We start from the raw sequence: 8,396 nt of genomic DNA on the forward strand, positions 1-8,396 counted from the left end.
AAGCACGCTTCATACAAAAGCAAGCAAAGAAAGAATCCTGGATCCGTTTTGCCTCAAGTTTTCACAGAAATACTGATTCCAAAATAATATGGAAAAAAATTAGACAGCTGTCTGGTAAGTTTCCTACCATACCTTCTCCAATTCTCTCTTGGAATGGGAAAGATCTCTCTAATCCAGTAGATATAGCTAATGCTTTGGGCAATACTTTTGCCGAAATCTCAGCAGCAACAGCCTATCCTACCTCATTCCAAAGAATTAAAAACACTGAAGAAAAACATGGTATTCACTTCAAAACTCCCCGTCTTCTCCCATATAACAAACCTCTGCAATATTCTGAACTTTTACATGTCATTAAAACCGCCCGAAATGGTGACCGCCCGAAATGGTGCTGCCGGGCCAGATGGGATTTATTATATCATGCTACAACATCTTGATGACAAAGCTTTGCGCTGCCTCCTGGGCTTTTACAATCGCATTTTTTTAGAATATGTTTTTCCAGCTACTTGGCATCACTCTACAGTTTTGGCTTTCCTGAAACCTGGAAAAGATCCATCCAACTCCAATAGCTATAGACCAATATCTCTCTCAAGCTGCCTCAGCAAAATTCTTGAGAAAATTATCCACAGAAGACTCGTCTGGATTATTGAGTTGGAACAGCTAATGAGCCATAACCAATATGGCTTCCGTCAAAACAGGTCATGCTTAGATCTTATGGTCAAGGCTGAATTTGCCATACGTAATGCTTTTGTCAAACGTGAACATCTAGTAATGGTTTCAATAGACATAGAGAAGGCTTTTGATACAACCTGGCGGTATGGTATACTTAGTGATCTTTACCTTCTCGGACTACGAGGCAACCTTCCTATATTTATTCAGAACTTCTTACATACTAGATCATTTCAAGTTCAATACCAGCATGCCCTTTCCACAACTTTCATCCAGGAAGAAGGTGTTCCACAGGGATCAGTACTGAGTGCCACTCTTTTTGCTCTGAGAATAGATTCTATCACTAAGCAACTTCCAAATACAGTTGAGACTTACCTTTATGCCGATGACCTTTCGATCTCCTGTCATTCTCAAAACATGAGGTATATTGAAAGACAGCTTCAGATAGCACTTAATAAAATTCAACAATGGGCGAGCCTCAATGGTTATCGGCTCTCGCAGCAGAAAACAGTTGCCATCCACTTCTGTAGACAACGCAAACTTCATCCAGATCCCGAACTTCAAATTTCTAACATCGTTGTCCCAGTCACCAGCAACATCAGATTTCTTGGATTAATCCTAGACAACAAGTTAAATTTCCTAGATCATATTAAAAATGTACGGACCTCATGTCTAAAGAAGTTAAACATACTCAGAGCTTTATCTGCCCAAACGTGGGGTGCAGATCGTACCTCGCTTCTTCGTTTATACAGGGCATTAATCAGATCCCGTCTCGATTATGGTGCTCCCATCTATGATTCTGCCAGAAAGAGCGCATTACGCTGGCTTGATCCAATTCAGCACAGTGCTTTGAGAATTGCAACTGGTGCATTCAGAACGTCGCCAGCACATAGTCTCTACATTGATGCTCATGAGCCCCCACTAACTTTACGCAGGAAAACACTGTTACTCAAATATGCTGTCAAGATACAAAGTTGTGCCTCTCATCCCGTTCAGTCATACCTTTTCAACCCACCATTAGAAATCCTATACAGAAACAAACCTAGTATAGTAAAGCCAGCTGGTCTTCGCCTTCTTGAATTGGTGCAAGTTTGGAATATTTCCATCCATTCCGTAAAGCAGGTGGCAACTTATACTCAGCCACCATGGGCTCCTCCTCCTCTTCCAACCTGTGACACTTACCTCTGTCAATGGAGAAAGAATACTTTGCAAGCATCAAATGTCAACCAAATTCATGCAGTTCACACTCAAAATATACTGATTTCTCTCCAATTTATACAGATGGCTCTAAATCTAATTCAAATGTTGGAGCAGCTGCAGTGTTTCCGAATACAACTGTATCAGTTTCCCTTCCATCAGAATTTAGTATATTTTCTGCTGAATTATATGCAATTAAACTAGCTTTAGAAAATCTCTATTCTGACAGTTCCTTAAAATCAGTTATTTACACTGATTCACTCAGCTCAATCTTGTCATTATGTAATTCCTCAGATAAAGTTCACCCTGTTCTTGATGAAATCAGAAGCTTATTACTGCAAATTAAAGAACGCAACCAACTGGTCACTTTTTGCTGGATTCCAGCCCATTCCGGTATTTTAGGCAATGAACTGGCCGATAAAGCTGCAAAAAATCCAACTACTTTTGATTTAACCAATATCCCTGTTCCAGCATCAGATTATGCACTAACTGTTCATGCTGCTTGCCTATCACAATGGACAGCACTGTGGCACTCTCAGACTAATAATAAACTCTTTCAGTTTAAACATGATCCAAAAATCTGGCGCTCCAGTATCCGTACATCGAGACAAGAAGAAGTAGTCCTTTCAAGGGCAAGAATAGGACATACCCATCTGACCCACTTTCATTTACTCACAGGAGATGATCCACCACAATGTACACATTGTTCTAATAATTTGACTGTAAAACATATTCTTATTGACTGCCCCTATTATAAACAAGCCAGAACTTCATCCTTGATATCATTGGTTAACCTTCATAAACCAGTAACTCTTGAAAATCTCATTGGTGATAAGGCAAATATTTCCGAATTTTTTGACTTTCTCCGGCAAACTGGGCTTTTCAATTATTTCTGATTTCAGATTTTCTTTTGATCTAGGGAAAACTCATGTTTTAATATAATAAGTGAATAGGCACATTATAGCCTTAGCAGCTTATGTGCCATTAAGCCTCCAGAACAACAACAACAACAACAAATCAATTGAATATCCATCATTCCAAGTGTCTATCTCTACGTGGTCAGTTTTGCACAGAGATCCAAAACGAGCCACATTGATCACTCAAACCCCTCGACGTGGGCACCTGTACGTGGTGAGGGGACCTCCCAGTGATGCTGCTGGTTTTCCAGATTAGCATCACTGGGATCCAACGCCCATACCTTGGTTCCAGGGTTACAACATTGGAATCCGGCGTGTGCAGCCGTGCGCCGCGACCCGTGGAAGCGGAAAGGGGGATCCTGGTGGTTGAGGGGCCCAGCCTTAATACACCACTTTGGCCCCTGCTTCGACGAGACGGGTGGTCCCGGACCGGCTCGACTGGGATCAATCGGCGGGTGGTATTATACTGCTAGGGTCAACTGCGTTCCAATAAGTCTCCCTCCCTATGGTCCTGGGACGGGATAAAGACTTATTGGTAACGTGGGTATGGTGTTCTAAGCGAACTCGGCGTCCCATTCGTGTACGCAGTACCTGCTAGTTCACGAGTGGGCGCCCCCTCGTAGGGCTCCGTGGTGGGTGAGGTACTTAGGCATCAGACATTTTTTCTTTACTCCTATGAGTAATTTAAATCCTTCTTCTGGGGCCCCAACAAGGCCCCTACCTAATCGAGATGATGACGCAGATAACACCTCTGCAAAACGAGCCAGAACTGAGGATAAACTACCACCATCAGTGACACCGCTTTTCCTCATTCTCCATTCCACCGGAGAGCAGTCCATTGGAAAGATGTCACCCTTCTTCATCCAGAAAGGATTAGAAGGGTTGGCTGGTTCACCCAAATCTGTTAAACGACTGCGTTCTGGCGACCTTTTGGTCGAAGCTACAAATATTAAACAGGCGGAAAAAATCCTGAACGCCACATCAATAGGGGGAATACCTATCATTGTAACCCCCCACAAAACTTTGAACTCTTCAAGAGGCGTCATTTCAGAGTGGGACCTTCTTCATGTTTCTGAAGAAGAGATCTGCTCTGAATTAAAAGACCAAGGAGTGACAGCTGTCAAAAGGATATCAATGAGAAAGGATGGGAATCTCGTCCCTACCCGAGTTCTCATCCTAACGTTTAACACCCCACGGCCTCCAAGTTCCATCAAGGCAGGCTATCTAAACTGCCCAGTGAGGATTTATATCCCAAACCCACTGCGGTGCTTTAGATGCCAAAAATACGGCCACTCACAAACATCTTGTCGTGGTAACCCTGCCTGTGCTCGATGTGGTGCGAAAGACCACGAGAGCAAGGAATGTTCAGCTTCTAAACCGATCTGTGTAAATTGTCAACAAGATCATCCTGCCTACTCCAGAGCATGCCAGCGGTGGAAGGATGAAAAAGAAATACAAAAACTGAAAACAGAGCTGAATATCTCCTACCCAGAGGCCAGAAAACGTATCCAACCAGTAAATAGCGGGAAACCTTCATACGCCCAGAAGGTTTCTGCTAAGTGCACTATCGGGACACAAACTGAGATGACTATTCCACCAAAAGAGTCATTCACCCCGATTGCACGCTATTTATTGAGTTCTCAAAAGCCCACCAAAAAAACACAGTCAGTTGCCACTCCTATATCCGTACCTCCTAGTGCTCCACCACTACCAAAACCAAGTGGTAAAGAGTCTGCAGTAAGAACAGAAACAATGGATGTAGAGAACAAGGAGGTACAGGATGAATCTGTCTTGGAACTCTTTGCGGAGGAAGAAATGGACACGGGACAGCGTCCATTCTTCCCCAAAAAAGATAAATCCAAGACTGACAAAAGTAAGCCCTCAGCACCTCGGAAGCCGCCTGATGGACCCACCAAGCCAAAGTAATGGCTAAATTCCTACAATGGAATTGTCGTGGATTCCGGCGAAATACTGATGACATCAAGGCCCTCCTGCAAAAGCACGAGCCAGTTTGCTTTTGCTTGCAGGAGACTTATCTAAAGGCAAATGATGATCCCACATTGCATAACATCACAATCTTTCGTAAGGATAGAATTGCGGATGGTCCTGCTCATGGAGGAGTGGCTATCCTTGTGGGTAATCAGACCCCAGTTCAGCCCTTGCTAATTACAACCAGCATTGAGGCTGTTGCAATTCGCCTGACAGTGGGATTTTTATTAACTGTGTGCTCTATTTATTTGCCACCTGGGACTGACATCTCCCAGGAAGACCTTGATGATCTTGTATCGCAGTTGCCTCCCCCTTTCTTACTTCTCGGGGATTTTAACGGACATAACACCCTGTGGGGTAGTGCTAACATCAATGGAAGGGGACGGGTCATAGAGCGTATGCTCAATGACAATGACCTTTCCTTTCTAAATACTGGAACAAACACCTTCTTCCACATGCCTACCCGTACCTTTTCTGCCATTGATCTCTCTATCTGCTCTCCTTCTCTACTCCCTTCACTCACTTGGGAAGTGGAGGAGAATCCATTTGGAAGTGATCACTTCCCTGTGATAACCTTGTTACACAGCGGGAGACCATGTCTTCCCTTCAGGTTACCACGGTGGAAGATTGATCAGGCTGACTGGACTGCCTTCCAACATCAGGCAAATTTTGAACTCAGTACGGTCAGTCAGGAGCCGATCAATGATGCAGTAACGTACATCACAGAAATTATCGTCCAAGCAGCTGCGAATACTGTTCCAAAAACATCTACCCGGTTTCCACCATTTCCCAAACCTTGGTGGAATTCCCAATGCACAGCAGCAAAAAAGGCTCAAAACAAAGCGTGGGGGATATTCCGCCGATATCCTACCACAAACAACCTTATAGCGTTTAAACGTGCACGAGCCAAAGCACGCTACATCCGCCGTCAGAGTCAAAGGGAATCGTGGATCCGTTTTACATCATCTATTACCCAGTCTACCAACTCTAAGGTAGTCTGGGATAAAATCCGGAAAATGAAGGGAAAACATACATCCCACCCTACTTCAATCCTAGATTATAATGGATGCGCTATTGCAGATCCAACTGCAATAGCCAACTCTCTTGGGGAAACATTCTCTAAAATCTGTGCAACATCTTATTCCCCAGAGTTCCTGGTCCTGAAACAAAAAATAGAAAAACAGGCACTTAATTTTAAGTGTAAGAGCGACTGTCCCTACAACAGGGAATTCACTATACATGAACTGAAAAGAGCCCTCACTCTTTCCAAAGCAAGTGCTGTTGGACCAGATGGCATCCATTATGATATGATTAAACATCTTTCACCAAAATCTATGGATTATCTGCTCTTTCTGTATAACAGAATCTTTACCGAAGGGCAGTTTCCGGATTCCTGGCGCAAGGCAACCGTTCTTGCCTTCGCTAAGCCAGGAAAGGATCCAAAAGTTACCACCAATTATCGTCCCATTGCTCTGACTAGCTGTTTGTGCAAAATCCTGGAGAGAATGGTGAATTCTCGTTTAATCTGGTATTTAGAAACCAATGACCTTCTCTCCAACATCCAGTGCGGCTTCCGAAGGAACCGGTCCACTTTGGACCATCTTATTAGACTGGAAACATCCATCCGGGATGCTTTCCTAAAACGTGAACACTTGGTGTCGGTGTTCTTTGACATGGAGAAAGCGTATGACACAACTTGGAGATTTGGCATTTTAAAAGATCTGCACAGCCTAGGCCTTAGAGGGCATCTCCCCGTGTTTATTCAAAACTTTTTAGCCAATCGATCTTTCCAAGTTCCTGTGGGATCCTCACTCTCTCGCTCCTTTAGCCAAGAGGAGGGAGTACCACAAGGATCAGTATTAAGTGTCACGCTTTTCGCCATCAAAATAAATTCCATCACAGAACAACTTCCTCCAACTGTAAACAGTGCCCTCTATGTTGATGACTTTAGCATTTTTTGTCAGTCATGCAACATGAGGGTTATTGAAAGACAACTGCAGAAAGCCATTGACCGCCTCAACTCCTGGGCACTTGCAAATGGCTTCAGGTTCTCGCCGGAGAAGACCGTTTGCGTACATTTTTGTCGTAAGCGTAATCTTCATCCTGAACCTGAATTAATGCTCGGACAAAATGCTATTCCAGTAGCAGCGGACACAAAATTCTTGGGACTCGTATTTGATAAAAAGTTGACCTTTCTGCACCACATCCGTCAACTTCGCACAAAGTGCACACGCGGGCTTAATATTCTCCGCTCGCTCTCCTCTACATCTTGGGGAGCGGACCGATGCACGCTTCTTCGGCTTTACCGTGCACGTGTGCGATCCAAACTTGATTATGGGTCCCAGGTATATTCTTCAGCCAGAGACAGTGCCCTTCGATGGCTGGATCCTGTCCATCACCAGGCTCTTCGCATCGCTACTGGAGCATATAGAACATCTCCTGTCCAGAGTTTATACGTCGAAGCAAACGAACCACCGTTATCGCTTCGACGTAAGCAGTTGTGTCTAAACTACGCTTTTAAACTGAAATCCCTGCCAGACCATCCTACGTGGCTATCCGTTTTTGAGCCACGATGGGAAAATTTGTACAATACCCGTAAGACTGCTAATCGTCCTTTTGGTATTCGTCTCCAAGAGCTACTCATAGAACTTGATATCAAGGTAGACAACGTTGCCCAAACACCGAAGCAACCCCTTCCACCCTGGCATGCTCGTATTCCAATATGTGACTTGTCCCTTAAAAATTGGGGAAAGTCGGACACTCCATCATCGGTCTACCTGCAGCTTTATTCAGCACACCGAGCTGAATATTCTGACTTCGCGCCAGTTTACACAGACGGTTCGAAGTCAGAATCATATGTGGGATCTGCTGCTGTCTTTAGGGACACCACTACATCGGAGCAGATTCCCTCTGAATGCAGTATATTTACTGCAGAGCTGCACGCTATTGAGTTAGCTTTGGATCACATCAGTAAATGCCAAAACCAACGGTTCATTTTATATTCTGATTCTCTTAGTGTGTTACAGGCTTTAATAACCGTGAGATTTAATTCTCATCCAGTTCTGTCTAGCATTCAGCAGAAGATTCACTTCCTCCGTGAACGTGAATATGATATCCGCTTTTGCTGGATTCCTAGCCACATTGGGATTAAGGGAAATGATTTGGCTGATACCGCAGCCAAATCAGCAATTCCCAGAAATAATCGCTGCCTGTCAGTCCCCTATACAGACTACAGGCAAAGAATACTCGAGAAAATACACTCCCAATGGCAGGACTCGTGGAATAGACAGACTGGAAATAAACTATATCGTATAAAGCCTGTAATTGAACCGTGGCAGTCTTGTCTGCGCAGGAATCGTAAGGAGGAAGTTGTTCTTGCCCGGACCCGCATAGGACACAGTCATTTAACTCATTCATTTTTGCTGAGGGCTGATGACCCTCCTATGTGTGAGTCTTGTGGCACAGTTTTATCAATTAGACACATTTTAATCGAATGTCCAGTTTTTAGCAGTATCCGTCTTACCGCTTTTAATGATCTGACTGAGCCATATACACTCAGTCAGATTTTATCCCACAATGACAATGTGTCTGCTATTTTTAGATTTTTAAAGTCAATAAATATTTTTA

This window comes from Mastigoproctus giganteus, chromosome 12 (assembly GCF_048544385.1).
Source record: "Mastigoproctus giganteus isolate SK-2022 chromosome 12, ASM4854438v1, whole genome shotgun sequence".
In the NCBI taxonomy this organism is placed as follows: Eukaryota; Metazoa; Arthropoda; class Arachnida; order Uropygi; family Thelyphonidae; genus Mastigoproctus; species Mastigoproctus giganteus.